The 17,848-nt window shown below is 46.3% G+C and overlaps 1 protein-coding gene across 2 annotated transcripts in view; it reads left to right on the plus strand.

Annotated features, from left to right (window-relative positions):
* Nucleotides 1–17,848, plus strand: part of LOC119383575 (vesicular glutamate transporter 2) — a 223,497-nt gene that overhangs the window by 24,228 nt on the left and 181,421 nt on the right. The gene's annotated exons all lie outside the window — the stretch shown is intronic.

Genomic DNA, 17,848 nt, shown 5'->3' on the forward strand with positions numbered 1-17,848 from the left:
CTGTGTACTCTGAGGCAAAAACCAGTCAAAAAGACGCCGGACAAGGGGAAGAAGTGACACACACAACGACTGGATTTTTCCAGTCGTTGTGTGTGTCACTTCTTCCCCTTGTCCGGCGTCTTTTTGACTGGTTTTTGCCTCAGCGTCATGTACCAACTGACCCAGACTTCGACGTTATTACTGCGTACTCTTTGTCAGAATGGTAAGCTGGCCTTATAATGTGCTTACGTGGGTAATATATTTTTTTACACGTGGAATATATGGGAGGGATATGCGTAAACATTTACCCGTTCTGGTGTCTGCTGTGGATGAGTTTATTATAAAGTCAGTGAACTTAATATAGAGTGCGTGCCGCTAGAATTAATTCAATATGCACGAATACTCTGTCTGTGCATTAATTAAGTAATTATTAATTAAGTTCGTTTGCTTACTACACGACAAATTCGTTTAAATGTAAAAAATGGACACGAAAAAAAACAACTTTTGCTCAGTACTCCACAGCAAAACACGATGGGAAAGGCACAGGACCAACACAACGTAAAAAAAATACACCAACAAACATTTAAAATAGTTCTTAAAGTTCTGAAACATTTCGAATATGCAGAGTGATGCAAAAAAGAATATAAGAGCCTACTGTTAATGGAGAGAGAAATGTTCTTAATTACAAGGTTTGTATTAGGTCTTATTGAAAGCTGTCCGAATTTAGTGCCAGAACAACTAAACAAGGGTTGCATTCATCAGGGACAGCCCTTCAAGTGCGCCGATTTCATTCACAGCATGTTTAAAGAATAAAAGAAAAAGAAATGAGAAGAAAACGTTGTACGTTCCACTAGGAACGAGAACATTCAATACGCAGGACCATCAAGACTCGGCATATATTATGTAGTTCCGTGAAAATCACTACCAGTTCCACGAACGAAACGAGACGCAGCCAACGCTTAGCTACTCGAAAGGGCTCTGGGAACACTTGTGTTCCTACAGACTTTGTTTACATCGATAAACGACGTACTTTGGTGGGCTTTTGAACCTTCCTTTTAAAAAAGAAAACAAGAACAATACCTTACGTTTATGTATATTGATCACACATGACATGCTTCGGCGCAGACATAGACTGCTTTCGTGATGTTCATTAACATCTGCGGTATTTAGTCATGCCACATAATACGTTTTTTTTTTTTGCTAATGCGTAAGCTGTCATGAGCTCACAACAGCAGCTGATTTTGGTGGCGATGTTGTCCGCCGCCGCCGCCGGTGTCTGTTGCAGCTATCGTGCACAAGGGGGGGGGGGGGGGAGAGAGAGAAAAAAAAAACGTGGTTCGAGCCGGATTGAAACTCAGACATTCTGTGGGCAAGCAAGTGTTCTACCACGAAGCCACGTCCGTTGATTTTTTTTTTCTCCTCTTTATTTCCACATAACTGAATCGACAGGCAAGTGGAATGTCACACCAGTGTTTGGAACGTTTTTAGGGAAAAGGCCGTATACAAGCTTCACGTGTGACGTGGAACTGCGTTGACAGATGTAATATTGCGTGGCAGAAGAGTAGAATCGCGCCGGGCGTCACACCGTATTATGTGCGTAGCGAATGATTGGTTTGAAGCTTCCCGCCCACTACAAAGGGCTCAGCCATAATTCCTCATCCTCCTCATCATCATCCGCCGCAGCAACAACAATGTTCGTAATTACGTAGGTGCGCATGTTGCCTTCGTTACGTATAATAAGCTTGAAATGAAGGCACAGTACCAACCTAATGAAGACTGCGGATCATCTATGCTAAGTGTAGCTAGGCGATCAATTATTAAGATTTATCCTTCGCAAACAACGAGCTACATCTTTGTCTCTCAACGATACCGAACTAATCTCTAATGACTAACTGGCTTCATTGTACGGCAATCTAACAATCAAACTGCACGTTGAATTATCTTTGTGCGGGGTTGTAATATCTAAAAGTAGTTTAGTTCCAATTGCAGTTGCACGATTAAATTTGCGATCTTCTATACAGTGGTAACGAGTAAGATCACAATTTGAAAATGTTAGTTTGTCATCAGAGTGCACAAAGTTGAGCGACTGACACACAGACAGAAAGAAGGCACGATTAGATAACACGAAGCGCAGACTTAGAACAGGTTTATTTCAAATACTGGGTGACCTTTAGTACGCGTGCCAGCAACACACTACGCATATCCCGAGAGTTAATCTTTACACGTCCACATGTGTACTGAGAACACCACGTAAATGCATTCAAATGACATTGCTGGTTTCTGGGGTTTAACGTCCCAAAGCGACTCGGGCTGTGGCAGATGCCGTAGTGGAGGTCTCCGGATAATTTCGGCCCCCTGGGACTCTTTAACGTGCACTGACGTCGCGCAGCACGCGGACCTCTAGCAGTTCACCTCCACTGAAATGCGACCTCCGCGGCTGGCATGGAACCCGCGTCTCCCGGGCTCTGCAGCCTAGCACACTACTACTGTGCCACCGTGTCGTCTCAAATGGCGTTATACATACAAGCTAAATTAGCGCGTGAATAAACGAGCGACGAAAAAAATAAACAAAAAGAAACAAGCAGGTATCATGACACGTGATATTCTTAAAGTCCCGCGATGAAGGAAAAAAATATCAAGAAAAGCTCATAGCAAATCAAGCCTTTACTCCCTGATGTGCAAAGGGTACATCCTATAGCTGCCTCATAAAAGCTTGCGTATGTTCGGACAGTATCGGTATAAATGGTACTACAACGGACAGAGAGCGGAGGAGTGGATGCATTCTGAGGGCGGCGTCGCTCAATGACGTCACGAACTACGCCTGCGCCTTTATCCAGAAAGTGTACGCGCAAGATTGTATTTCTCAAGATTGACGTCACGTTGCCTCCAAACTGTCACACACACACAAACACAATGCGTGACAAGAGAAACAAGAACTTTTTCCCCTCTCTCTCTCTCTTATTCGTTATGAGAAAAATGATTTCATAGAATATACTTACTCTTGCGCACGCAAGAGACAATGTTCCAGCTGTTATACGCTCACTCACGGTTTGGTTTCTTGATCTTGAGAGGGTTTCTTGAAGAGGGCAGGGGGTATGGGCAGTGTTCTCGTTGATGCAAATTGTGAGAGACGCGTACATCATATTTCAGTTTCTTTATTATTATTTATTGCTGTTATTGAGTAAAGTCGGAGGCGTCGAAATGCCGCAGTGGGTGCTACACGGTATCCACCGAAGCGACGATTGCAAAGGACAAGACGCTCGCGCTTTCGACGTGAAATGTCGTGTCAGACGTAAAAGCGCGCCCGCAGCGGTCACGACGAGCTCGGTCGGTACAGCGGTCAGCTCTCGTCACGCCATAGTCCGCGCACAATGGGCGAATAAATCAACTGGTCACCGTGAAACGACCCGTATGGACTGGTCGGCCGGGTTAAAGACGTATACATTAGGTCGCAGGCAAGACAGTCGAAGGACACCCGGAAAGAACCATGGAAAATAAATTAATAATAATAATAATAATAATAATAATAATAATAATAATAATAATAATAATAATAATAATAATAATAATAATAATAATAATAATAATAATAATAATAATAATAATAATAATAATAATAATAATAATAATAATAATAATAATAATAATAATAACGGGGGTTTTGCGTGCCCAAACCACGATATGATTATGAGGCACGCAGTAGCTGAGTGCTCCAGAAATTTCAATCATCTGGCGTTCTTTAACGTGCACTAACATCGCACAGCCCATGGGCCCCTAGCGTTTTGCCTCCATCCAAACATAACGATCAGTGACGGATTCGGGCCCCCGACCTTCGGATCAGCCGAGCACCATAGCCACTTTACCACCGCGGCGTACCAAATTAAATAAAATATGACGGGAAAACTGAGGAGTCACCTTGGTAAAGCTTTTCGAAGACACAAATATTTTATGTAACCATTAAATTTCAGTTTATTTGAAATGTGAAATAAGTAGCATAGGTGTTGCTATGTGTTCGAAATGGTATGATGTTCAGAATTTGTGCCTTACTTTATGTGTAATTATTTCTCGTCTGTGTTTTACTGTGTATTACAAGCCATGTAAAATATTTGACTTTATGCGTGCACTACATGTCAATTTATTTTTATTACCTGAAGTCGCGCTCGGGTACGTTGTGACTCATCCGCTGTTGGCACGATGTGTTTGCATGTCTGGTGTTCACCTGGGTGACATATTTTGCACCATTTTTCACTTTTTCGTATTTGATGTTTCTTTCGCTAAGCGAGAAGGCGTTGCCTGTCCCCCCCCCCCCCCCTAAAAGCGGCAAGCTCTCATATTTCTCGTTTCAGTTAATAAAAATCCGAAGAAAGCGGCACCTTATCTGAGGGAGGAAAATATGTATTCCGTTATTGCAAAACTGTATAAGGCCGCCGACACGATTTTGACCAGGGGTAACGACTTCCACGTTCGCAGCTTTGTTAGGAGATCGAGAGCTTATTAGCCCTTTAACTCTGAGTCAGTCAGCTAGCACCCGTTACTCTGCTGTATGGTGCATTTTATTGCGATAGCAATTATATGGACTGCCTCGGCTGGATTTTGCCGTCGCCGTCGCCGCCGTCATGCACCGTATATGTATAAGTATGTATATATATAGAAAAGCCCCAAAGAAAAATAATTCAGAAAAATGCTTCCGAAGCGCGGAATCGAACCAGGGACCCCTTGCACCGCAGCGAGTGGCGCTAACCACTACGCCACGAAACGCAGATCCTCCACGTAGCTAACGGCGAGCGTTATATACACACCCTTTACCGCTGGACGGACTCAGAGACTGCAGGCGCTTATAAGCGTTTCTTCATTACCAGCGACATGGCGCTAGGAGCGCGACGGGCGCACTTAAAAGTCGTCGGCGAGTTCTCTCGCTTCTTCTAATATTTGCGCAGGGAGAACCTTGCCCTTCCACTGTCTGCTCGCGCGGTTTTCTCGTGGTGAGGGGAAGAGGGATGTTTCGAGCTTTCACCGTGATGTCCGCGCTCATGTTACGGAGCGTACGAAAGTCACTCGAGCTCAAGGGACGCCGCTGAACGAGCAAACAGAAGATGAGCGCGAACTATCAAGTGTCACAGCTCGACACTTGAAGCACGCTAGTTTCCTTCGCTGCTTCGGCCGCCTTTACAACAGGAGCGCTGTTCAAACTGAGAGTATCCACTGGCGAGCCTCACTTCGTATATTTTTAAAACAACGTTCCCCTGCAGTGCTTGTTCTTAAATACCGCAGAGCCGCTGACGATTCCCGTCGACGTCATTTTTATTGTTACAAGACAGTAGGGGTTAGTGGCACAAGACCGTACAGGGACATGCTCTGTGAGGGTCGACAACAGCGAAGCGATAAATGGACAGTCTTGGCCAATCCCCCAGAGTGGTTATGTGTCATTGTATTGAGTATACAAACAAACAAACAAACAAACCAGCAAGCAAGCAAACAGGCTCCAGTCTGACATTCGCCGTTGACATTGCTGTCGTTGACAATTATTGAATACTATTTCGCTAAACTCAGCTAGAAGTTTTTCTGCGGCCTACGGAGAGGCTCGGCTTTTTGTCCCGACGTGGCAGCGCCGCGCTGCAGCGCGCTAACGCGCGCCCTGGAGGACCACACTAAGGCTTTTCATCCATCCATTCATTCATAATACTATCTATTCACCTTGTGCATGGCCGGCTTCGTTTTCCCTTGCCTGCCACTTTAGCAAACATGATTTTTCGTTTCATTGAATTGGTAGCTGCATGACATTACGAAATTCCGAATGTTCTGGCACCCTGCTGGGCAAAATAAAGCAGCAATATTATTACAGACTTCACGCGTTGCGAGAAGCGAAAAAGCCGTTTTGCAGGTTGCTGGATATTCGGCATAATTTAGGGTGTAAGGTGACGTCATCAGTGACGTGACGATCGCATGATGCGTAGATGATGGCGATCGCATGATGCGTAACCTTCTTTTCTTTTATTTCTTTTTTTTTTACTCCGGAGAAGGAACGTTGTGGTGTCGTGCTCTGTTGTTGATAGCATTAGGCTTAATTATAATGTGTGTTTTTGTGTCCAACGCGTATTTCGTTCTTGTCCGTAGGCTGTAACGTCTGTGACACGGTGGTTAATGGATCCTAATGGCGCGAGAGAATTATCGGTCAAAGATCGCCATTATTACTGACACACGCTATGATAATCTAAAACCGCGGTAGAAGCTTCAATAGACTAATTTTCTGCGTCTGAAATCTCCGCCTGTCGAGGACATATTGACCAGCAGGACTACTCGCGTGCTCTCAACGTGTCATTGTGCCTTTACGCACGGCCAATTATGCTGTCAGATTATGCACCCATTCCACCACCCAAAAGTTCCAGCGAATCACAAGGATTCATTTTGAATGGGTTTTGCAGACATAAGGTGTGGAAGGCCTGGCTAAAGATATTGGTTAGTTCAAAAGTACAAACATGCATATTAGTGGTATGTTGAGTTCAGTGGTATTGTCGTGGTGGAGGTGGTGATGCTGCCACAAGCGGCGCTGACCCGGTGGATCCGGCCGCCAATTGCTACGCCTAAGCGACTCTTTCTATGCAGTATGTCTCACCATGTACCACATAGGCCGCTATCCCGCAGAAAACGTAAAACCATATCAGCCACTTCCTTGCGAATCATCCGCGCATCTTCCGGAAACACAATCTCTTCACAGCATACGTGGGGAAATACTCTTTTTTTTTTCAACTTGTCCATGAGTATGTCCCTTTCAGGGCAAAAGCGCTTGCGTGACCAGATGTAGTGGTCTATATCGTCAACTTCACTGCACTTAGTGCACAATGGAGAAAGTGAACCCCTTGTTTTAAACAACTATGCAGAAGCGCAGGGTGATCCTGTTCTTACTCTACACAGCAGGGCTGACTCGGCGCAGCTATGTCCTCTTGACAGCAGAGTATTTTTGCCGCGGAAGAAGCCGCGAGATTTCGCGGCAATGTAAATTCATTGTGCTCTTCAAATTTCTGGGAGATCCCGCTGATTCTTTAGCTTCAGTACAAAGCGTTTAAAATGTGAACCTCTGCGAGGTATCTATAAGGTGTCTGCTAGCACTAACCATAGGGCTATGACACAAAAAGAAAAATGCTGGCCCAGTTAACACACCAGACGTGTAAGGTTCCTTAAGCGGGTGCAACCTTGCTTAGGCGAATTTCTGCCGAAGTTAATCGGGCATGGTTCGCGACAACATTTCGCGCGCGCAGATGGAAACGCCTAGGACTGCTGTGACATTTCTTTCAGCGATATTAGTTGCACCTTCAGTATTTTCTCCAACTTCGTTCCATCTACTTCGAGACCGGCGCGTACGTCAACTGAACTGTTGCTGACAGCTTCTTGGCTAAATGTCGTTATCTGCTGAGACGCCTGCTTTTGCTGACAGACAATGCGACTGACCGGCCATGCACTCGCGACAAAACGGCAAGGGTCAGACATATGTTAGCAACTCTCAGCGTCGTTGCCATCCAGTAAAAAAATCTTGCAGCTTCCATGTAGAAACTTCTACATATGTCAGGCCAGTCGGCAAGGCAAACACTCAAGCTCAGACGGAGACATCGTCAAAATGTCTTTATCGTAGAAACTACTCCTCTGCTATTGGAACAAGACAGAAGTTAAGGGGGCGATTGAGCCTTGATAGCGGGAGAGAAAAAAAGGTTTATTGATAAGTGGCCAGTTCGTAAAGGTGGGAGGGTCCCTTATTCCAGGAACCCTCTGGCCGGAACGGCCCGCCGGGCTCGCGCTACGAGTTGGCGCTGGTCGACCAGGTCCGGCTTCCAGACCGCAGCCTCTACTGAGGAGAAGCGATGAAAATGGTTGGGTAGCAGATGTCACTGCAACCAACGCTTCGAAAAGAGGACTTGTGTCGCCGGGTGAAGCGAAGTCCTTTCGTCGAAGCGTTGCGTTCAGAAACGTACCCTGCTCAACGACGTTTAATCTTCTTTGCTATGGGCAGCCTAAGACAGATTCGGACGTCATGGGCTTGGGTGTCCAGTATAGAGTAGATGGAAAGCGTACGGGAGTGAGTAAGTAATAATGATATCTGGGGCATTACGCGTCAAAACCACGATATGATTATGAGGCAGCTCGTAAAGGACGGCTGTGGCAATTTCTACCACGTGGTGTTATCTAGTGTGCACTGACATCGCACAGTACACGGGCCTCAAGCCTCCATCGAAATGCGACCGCCGCGGCAGGGGTGGAAACCGCGACTTTCGGTTGAGCAGCCGAGCACCGTAACCACTGTAGCACCGAGGCGGACTGCGGGGCTTGTCTGTACGCGGGAATCCGATGTAAAGATTGGAGCTCACACATAGAAACACAATTTACAATAAAAATGGGATAAACAAAGATGATATGCTTCGAAGTGGCTTGCCGACATTTCGATAGATAGACCTATCTTTGACAAAGATATAGGTCGACCTATCGAAACTTCGGCCAGCCAGTCTGAGGCCCTTTACCGCGGTTTGTTCAACTTTTATTGTCTGCTCGGAGGGCTTCTTTGAAGGGGCTCACGGCTGAGAAGCGTGCAAAGTGCACTGTGCGCGCGTTCGCCTTGTGTAGCGCACGCGCGCAAGGGTTGTCCGCATTGCACTTACACGCACGAATAGACCTTATCCCGGTGCTGAACCCGTACCCACCTTGCTCAACACTGTAATGGAGACTGCCTCACCGCGGTAAAAAACAGCTCCCTCGCACTTCGTATTAAAGCCGAGCTGTTGTCACTGGGGCTAACCAGTGTTGGACTGGCAGGCATGGTTATAAGAGAAGAAGCAGCGCTTGGAGAACTGGTACCGCAACATGGATGAATGAAGTACGTTTTGCTTTTCATTTTACACAACACGTTCGTTTTTGCTGGCCTGTATAACCCTCTGCATCGTCTTTCGCTGCGCCTACTATCGTTTTTTTTTCCCTTTTGCTCAACTGACATTTTTACCTAATAGGATCCAGATGCACCTACAACTGTCTTTTTTTTAGTAATAGTCAGTGTGATAAACATAAATAAGCAATCTTTTATTAAACCATATGATTAAACGTATGATTCACCGAAGCTGTTGCTAAATATGACTTCGAAATGCCAGGCTTGGCCTTCTTGACGTCATACGTGACGACATGAGCGACGCAGAGGAAAATTAATAGGCATTGTGTAGCGATCGGGATATGCACAATTATGTCACCCAAAAAAAATAAAAAAGAGAGGGAAGAAAAGACATGAGTGCTACGTGCTCTTTTAAGCAGCCGTGTCACCGGGTCAGAGCTAGCTAACGCATCAAGGCTTCATGAAGCACAAACCTCTTGGATGCCGAAACGGAAGCTTTTTAGCAGAAGCGAGTTCATCACAGTAAATTTTTTTACTGCGTTCTTACCAGTAGTTTTGATATTTATAATGTCTAGGCGCTTATTAAGCACTAAAACGAACACGTCGAAAAAATTTTTTAGTATTTCTCTAAATTTGTTTCACAATTTAAGAACGGTTACAGCACGCTATGTATCTGTATGCAAGCTCCGCTGTGATTATTGCTGTTTCCCGTGTATGCATCGGTTTTGTCAGTCATCATATTAGATGCGAAGCAGCTCTTTGACTAGCCTGTGTAACGCTGTCCCTCCGTCCGCACAAACGCGAGGCAACGCGCTTCCCTCGGCGCAGGTGTTGGAGCGGTGCCAAGTAGGTCACGCCGTAGCTGGGCGTTGACGTCACGCTCCCCTCGCACGCTTTCCTCGCAGGTGCGCGCGTACGTCACTCTCTCCCTCACCCGCCGGAGCACCCGCAGCTGCCGGCTCCAACTCCCGCTCGCCTCCCGCGTCTGCGTTTCAAACAAACGTTTGCACCAGTAAACGCTACACCGAGTTTCTCTTCAAACGAATCTTCCAGCGCTCACCGCAGCACCCGCGTTAGCGCCGTTCAACCCGTGACGCAACGCTGCTGCTTCGCATCCCATCAGGGTTCCCTTCGGGGAAATGGTTCAATTTTTTTTCCTTTCTTTTGTGCTAGTGAGGTATACCTAGAGCTCACGGCGTGCGCAGTTTATCCTTTTAAAAAATTTAAAGGCGCCGAGCAAGGCGCAAGATGCGTCGAGTGTAAGCAAAGTTGAGCACGGAGTAGAAGGAGCAGGAGAGAGAGGAAGGGCAGGCACATTAACGTTAACACTGGGGAAAGGGACAGGGGAGTTTGAAAGTTACAAGTAGAGAAAAAGAGGGAGAGGGGGTGCACACATACACACACAGTCACACCCCTCACGCCCACAACGTTGCTGCCGGTCAATAACCGCAGGTGCGAGTCTGTTGTCTTCGAGAATTTTAGCAACGCCTTCGTCGCCCTCATCCGCGACGACTAATCAGGACGACATCCTAAAACGGTCACTGCCGTCATCGGTCTATGGTCAAGGCGAGCTAAAAGATAATGAAGGAGTAATGATTTTCGATGCCTGAACTCTGGAATAATTATGTCTTAAAACGGCGTCTTGTGAATGATTCGTGACGATAGCGGTCATTTAACTCGGGCGCCTTGGTGTCGATATTTATGACGCACTTTCGACGTATCGATTCTATATTCATCAAGCTGAAACTTACACAACATTTTAGTCGTTTTTTTTTGTTTTTTTTTTTTACTTGGAACTCGTAGTACGGATGCTCTCCTCCACAGGTGCACCGACGTCCACACTTTTTGTCTGCGGTGACTTGCCACGTACACGGAGCCCTATGCGGATCAAAAGAAAGTACTAAATGTGCAACGGCAGCAACATCTGTTGGGTTCAAGGATTCGAAGGGGGCCATGGCGTTGCTGCGTGCTGAAACTTTTGTCCAATCCTGATCACCGCGCTTCAAATGAGCACTGTGAAATACGAGTGAGTTTTGTGACCCAAACACTTTTTAAATTTGTTTTTGTTTTGTTTTCCTTTGCATTATTTTTCACCCGAACGCCTTGTTATAAGCCTTACCACCCAACAGAACATTCGCAACGGCGGATAACATGCCTAGTAAACAATCTTAGAATTACATTTCGTGCCTAACTTACAGACTTAACGAAAGCCCTATACAAGAAAGCGAGTCCGTTTAAAACAACAACAAAAGCGTTCAGTTTAACGTACAGGAACACAAATATACAAACGACGTGCAATATACAAAGAGCTAAAGACGGCACGCCGCCGCGGACTGCTTCGTTTTCTCGCCTTATCGTCGCCAGCGGCCGGTGATACGCACTCGGCTGTCGTTTAGTATCAGCACTAGCGAGGCAGGAGTGCCAACGTTTAACAAAACCATGGCACCTTTTCCCCTCTGTTTCCGTCGGCCGCCGCCTCGTTTCCCCACACGACGGGTTAGAAGTTACTAGCCATGCGCTCGCGTGTTCCCGCTCATTTTGCTCGCGATAGTGCGTGTATAGGCCCGGTATCTCCGAATTATCTTAGGAATCGTACGCACTATGCGCTCATAAACAAACGTTACGGATGAGGAAGCGAAATAATTTCAACAACTGCAATACTGACCATATCACGAGAGCGTGTCACGGAGCGTATCACGGAGCGTATCACATCTATAGGCGCATCCGCTATCACGAGAATTCGCGCTGATTCACCAGCCACGGGGGCAACTATGTGCGCCAACGCTATGTTTTCTTAGCGTATACGTATTTTTTCTTCCACTCTCCACGTAGTACGTTAACATATAGTGCGTGAGCCCGTGGACCTAGCCTGCTACACTCGAGGACAACGCTATGCTTCCTTATTCGTGCGTAAAGCAATTACGATTGGGAGCGAACGCGGTTATAAAGCTTACGCGTTCCTCGTACGACTGCCATATATAGTGGAGGATTGAAGTTTGTTTACCTTTACAGGGACACTGAAGATACTACAGCCGGTTGGTATATGCTTAACGTGAAATGCGAAATGCACATAGCTTTGCCGCAATTAGACTTCCACTTGACTCTATAAAAATCACGGCACTCTAAGTAGAGCAGGGACGTGCAAACGGCAACGATGAGTCACCAGTGTAGTCGTTCGTACTTCTTTGTAGCATGTGCTGAGCATTGTTTAAGCGCAAGAAAAAAGTACAAGAGGCGTTGCCATTCAGCGTCTTTAGGTAAGTCATGCTTAGGGTTGTTTTAAGTGCGAAGATTGTCCACTTGCGTGTGTCTTTCTGTTCCTTTCTGCTTATAACAATCCCAAGATAAACCGCAGTAGACACGACGTTGCATTGTAGCGGCACCTCGTGCAACGTGAAATCTAGTTAACTATATAACTCAAGACTAACGCTGCAGTGAACCCGCGGTCGTCTCCCCTAGCTATAGAAATCGCGTAATAAGGGCTCGGGAGAGATTACTTCAGCACATGCACCGAATTGGCGCAACCACACGGTTACCTTTCGGCAACCGAGGCGACATCGGCCGAGACTTGTACTGCTGGTCTCGAAGACGTGGGTTTGATATCGGATACATTAACTACTTTGAAGTGAAGATGTTATGTGCAGCGCATTGGGTTCGCGTCGAACAACTCCAGCTAGCCGGAATTAATGTCCAGACTCCCCACTATGGCGGACCTCATAATCAGCTCGTTGGACTTGGCCTGTAAGGTTGTTCGTTTGACCTGAAATATCGCATTTTTTCTCTCTTTTTTTGTAATTTGCCTCCGGGGATCATCAGTGTCACGGAAGGTTTGCTTCTGCGAGCTTTAGCGGTGACGTTAGAGCAAATTTTCGTTTGTTTTTTTCGCCAAACTTCCCTGGAGGTTTTTTGTTCATATGCAACGTTTTTCGCCGAGTAGAGATATATATGCCGCCATAATTATTGGCAATTGAGCGCTCTCTTGTTCCTGCGGAGTCAAAGAATAAATCCCGTCATATGAAACATGCATATCTGTATATAGTGCCGGCCCAAATACGGTGAAACGACCAAGACCTCTAACTGTCGCATGAAATTAAATCGAGTCTTTGATATCTTACATTACATAAATGTTCAGTCTACTCTATAGGCGCAGTGAGTACGTGATCAACCATGTCAATCTTCCGGGACGAGACCGTGCAAGTGCAAAACAAGTGACGACAAAAGCTCAAATGTAATTGCAGCTATATGTCGTGCCCTACGGTGTATACCTGCTCCGGCGCCATTCTTCTCTCGACGAGCCTCGCGTATCACCTTTGTTTTCGCGACAAAAAGAGTTCAGCCCTGGGCGACGAGCCATCCTCCAAACTGCAGCTGCACTACGTTTGTCCAAACAAGCTTCGCGTCTTTTAGATTCCAGCACTGCGTAGTATTTGAGGTCGTTTTCTTTTGATCAAGTGTCAGCGAAGGTAAAATTAGATGCAGTTGCTGGTAAATATCGTACCTCAGCGAAGCTGCCCGTCTTCTGACGTCAGCCTACTGTGGGCGGAAGTGTTAGTGCGCTTACACAATGCAAGCGGGAACGTAGAACTCAGTAGTACCTCTATAGACTACTCGGGAATACTGTATATGAGAACAGTATAAGCGTGATTTGTCTATTGTATACACGTGATTTGCCTAGAATACTTTATCTGCGAGTAGCCGAAAGGGTCTGCCCATTGCGTACCCTCGCTCGGGTCATCATCATCATCATCATCATCATCAGCCTGTCTACGCCCACTGCAGGGCAAAGGCCTCTCCCATGTTACGCCAATCAACCCGATCCTGTGCTTTCTGCTGCCACGTTATACCTACAAACTTCTTAATCTCTTCTACCCACCTAATTTTCTGTCTCCCCCTCACGCATTTCCCATCTCTTGGAATCCGGTCAGTTACCCTTAAAGGGGTTATGAAGCACCCCTTGGGCTGGTTGAAAAAACACATCCTGCGGAAAGCTGACACGGCTATGAACTGCTCTGCCAAATATTACAGCCGTGCGCGCCGCGTAATGGCCACAAGCGGAGCGCGAAGTTGCCGTTTCCCCAGGCACCCTCTTTTCAAACAGACGCCGGTTCTCACTCTCGTCGGTGGGCGGGGCGTCTGTCCGTTTACGTCGCGGATCTGTCAGTTTACGTCGCAAGAGACATAGCATGCTTATTGGCCGATAGCCGACGGAAATCGAGAGCGGCGTTCGGATCAGATGCGCTTCTTGCCGCGGAGTGCCGCCACTTGCCGGCGCCGCACTCCTCAGTACACGGTAGCCGCACTCGTGCAAGCGAATCACAGCGGGAGAGCGATCGCGTTTCATGACGAGCGCTGACGTAACTTCTTTCCCCCATGCCATCCCTCCCTGTCTAGCTTCCAGTGCACTCGTCGGCACGAGAAAAGAGAGAAAGCGCTGGGAGCGTGCGCCAAACCCCCGTAACTCCGCTGATTCTTGACGGATTCGAGAAATTTTTGCGGCAATCGATTCGGGAGGCAGTACACTCCGATACTGAGGTCATTAGATCATTACTTGGAGAAGTGGTTCATGACCCCTTTAATGTCCACCGGATATCCTGCCGATGTGCTACGTGCCCGGCCCTTTTCTTCCTGATTTCAACTATGACATCCTTAACCCCCGTCTGTTCCCTGACCCATTCTGCTCTCTTCCTGTCTTGTAAGGTTACACCTATTATTTTCCTTTCCATCGCTCGCTGCATCTTCCTCAATTTAAGTTGAACCATCTTTGTAAGTCTCCAGGTTTCTGCTCCGTAGGTAAGTACCGGTAAGATGCAGCTGTTATATACCTTCCTCTTGAGGGATAGTGGTAGACTACCATTCATGATTTGAGAATGCTTGCCGAATGAGCCACATCCCATCCTTATTCTTCTGGTTACTTCACTCTCATGGTTAGGCTCCACAGTTACTACCTGTCCTAAGTAGACGTACTCCTTTACAACTTCCAGTATCTCGCCACCTATCGCAAAGCGCTGTTCTCTGCCAAGATTGTTCCACATTACTTTAGTTTTATGCATATTAATTTTCAGACCTACTCTTCTACTTTCCGTATCCAGTTCAGTAATCATGAGCTGTAATTCGTCTCCCGCGTTACTCATCAACGCAATGTCATCAGCGAATCGCAGGTTACTGAGATACTCTCCATTAACTCTTATCCCTAATTCTTCCCAATCTAGGGCCTTGAAAACCTATTTTAAACACGCGGTGAATAGCATCGGAGAGATCGTGTCTCCCTGCCGTACGCCCTTCTTTATTGGGATTCTGTCGCTTTCTTTATGGAGGACTATAGTGGCTGTGGATCCGTTGTAGATTTCTTCCATTATGTTTATATAGGCACGAGTGCACCGTTCTTAATGACGCTGAACGTTTCGAGCTCATAAATTGAGCATCGAACTTAAAATAAAAAGCATCTCACAGATTTGAGATTTGTAATTTAAATTAACACAATGTTATAGCATTTCATTATAATTTCACACTCCTATGGATCAATCGAACCTGCCATGGCACTGGTCACGGATATGTGCATTGCTGATACAGTGCATTAAACTCAATGGGCAATCTTTGTCAGCGAAGTTGTTGTAGCTCGCCGTAGTTTGTCTGGTGCTGCACAAAACTGCACAGGTGGCTATGCTCCGCAAGAATTGAACAAGCCCCACTACCGAGTACAGCAGGTGCGAGCGTTAGACGAAAGCTCTGCTCGGCGAAGTGGAGCACGTGAATCACGTGACACAGAGAGATAGGGAAAAAGAAAGGGAAAATAGAGATAGAGAAATAGAAAGAAAAATAGAGGGAAACAAAGGGCATAAATGCATACAAAGATAGAAAGACAAAGAACGACGTAGAAAGAAACACACGCAAAAAAGACAAAGGAATAGAGAAATAAAGACAAACAAACAAAAAGAGAGAACGAATCAGAGAGAGAGAGAGAAAGGGAAGAAGGAGAAATAAAGATAGAGAGAGAGAGAGACAAAGAGAAAGAAGGAAATAGAAAGGAAGAAATAGAAACAAATGGATAAAAAAGAGATACAGTTAACAGATAGATAGATACAGGAAGAGAAGGAAGGAAGCAAAAATAGAGAGAAACGACGAAGGCCATCCAGCTGCGCTTTTCCTTCAGGATTGACACCACTAGTGCGAAGCGGTCATAATTTTTTTTTCTTTATATAACGCTTCGCTCGAGCCCTTTCAACGGATGTGCGCACGTAATTCTGCGAAGACAAACCACATCCAGTAGCTTACCGCGCCCTGTAAGTGCAGTTGTATTAAAAACTGCAGCCATGTTTATGTGCTCAGTGCTTCACAGCGCATTCATCTGTGCTTTCGAGCTTTATTATAATCAGGTTCAGGATGCAGCTCGCGGTTAATATTTAGCTTAGTTAACGAATCTCTATGCTAACTAATTGACAGGGGAAAGAATTAACAGAAGACGATGAACTTTCCCCTGCCCAGTGTGCTTTCAGGAAATCCATTGTTGACCTGTCACTTTCTTCTACCTGTCTTCTTTTTTTTGCGCGCGGCCTGATGTGCAGCAGAAGGAAGCGTCTTTTGTTCTTCGCAAAGAGTGTTATTGTTCGTGCCTGGCACTTATCGGTGGCTGTATAGGGGGCGTTAATGCAAGTGCTTTTTTCTACGTGGGAGGCAATCTGTGGACGCTGTTTGGCTGCTTTTGTCCACTACGACGGGCAAGCAGCACAGGCACAGGACTATTATCGCGTTGCATACTGTACCACCGACCAACCACTCCCAAGCTGACATGGCCGCTCCCTTCTTAAAATTGTTTGTTTCTGTGTGCTTGGGAAGTGGAGGGGAGGGGCGGGGGAGGGCAAATGAGCGCGTGTTCTTGGCCTAAACAGTGAAATATCTATAGCATCATGATATCGATGTTAGGTGATGATGTGAGAGTGCTTTGTCTTTTCCCTTTTCTTGACGCCTTCGTCCTACTACTACCGTAGTTAGCTGCAGCAATAATAGAAAGCTGTTTATCGAAAAAAAATTGTACTCTCATCCCAGAGAAACTAGACTAAACCCGACGGCTTCGAGAATATTTGACGAACGAAAACAGCTCAATTACATGTAATTACCTTGAATTTCACGACCTCACATTAGGGCACCGGCAGTGTGGCTCGAACGATAAATTTCTAGTATATTCCAGACTTTTCCAACGAGCAAAACAAGTACCACCGTGGTTTAGATAGATGTCAATTGACTCCAGAAAAGCTTTTATTGACGCACGTGCTCACATGGATATATACATATTGTTGGACGACTAAACTACATCTGGCTAGTTTCTCGCTCAGTAAAGAATACATGCTAAGTAAGCCATGAATGTACAATTGTCCATGAATATACGACACCGTGCAAGCAAGGCACCTGCGTCAAACGCGATTCAAAGTCCTCCGTCTGCAGTCAGTGACACTTCGGCGCCATCGCTCGCATGTCGAAAAGTACGGGTATACAGTTGAAACTTCGCTCAGTTCTGTTTTTGCACTTATGTCGCAAAACTTGTTTTCCATGTCTTGAGCGGGAACGCGCTAGACTGAAGCGATTCCCGCTGCAGTGTATTACAGTGCTGTCCTTTCACCGTGTTCGTTGCACACTGCTCTTGCCGATTTATCCAAGCAGCTGAACGCGCTGGCTCTCGGCTGGCATTTCCATCATCCTCTCGCCACTCTTCAAGCCCCCTGCTCAGCGCGAAAGAAAGAAAGATTCGCGATTTATCCCGCAGGTCACGTCTCATGGGCCATTTACGTATGGTATTGCGTGAGACCCCAGCTGAAGTTGCGGATAAAATACCAGAAAACTGAACTTTCTTTCTTTGCTCGCTCATTCGTTCAAGGCGATACACGAGTCCGAGCTGCTTTGTCCATCAAAATCTAGACGAGAGCCACGCTGAGCGGAGTATAAAGAGAGGCACAACGACCTCCGCGACTGAGGCAATATGAGCTTTCGCGGGAGTGCGTGGTTACGCTA

The sequence above is a fragment of the Rhipicephalus sanguineus genome, chromosome 2 (assembly GCF_013339695.2).
Source record: "Rhipicephalus sanguineus isolate Rsan-2018 chromosome 2, BIME_Rsan_1.4, whole genome shotgun sequence".
NCBI classification, from domain to species: Eukaryota; Metazoa; Arthropoda; class Arachnida; order Ixodida; family Ixodidae; genus Rhipicephalus; species Rhipicephalus sanguineus.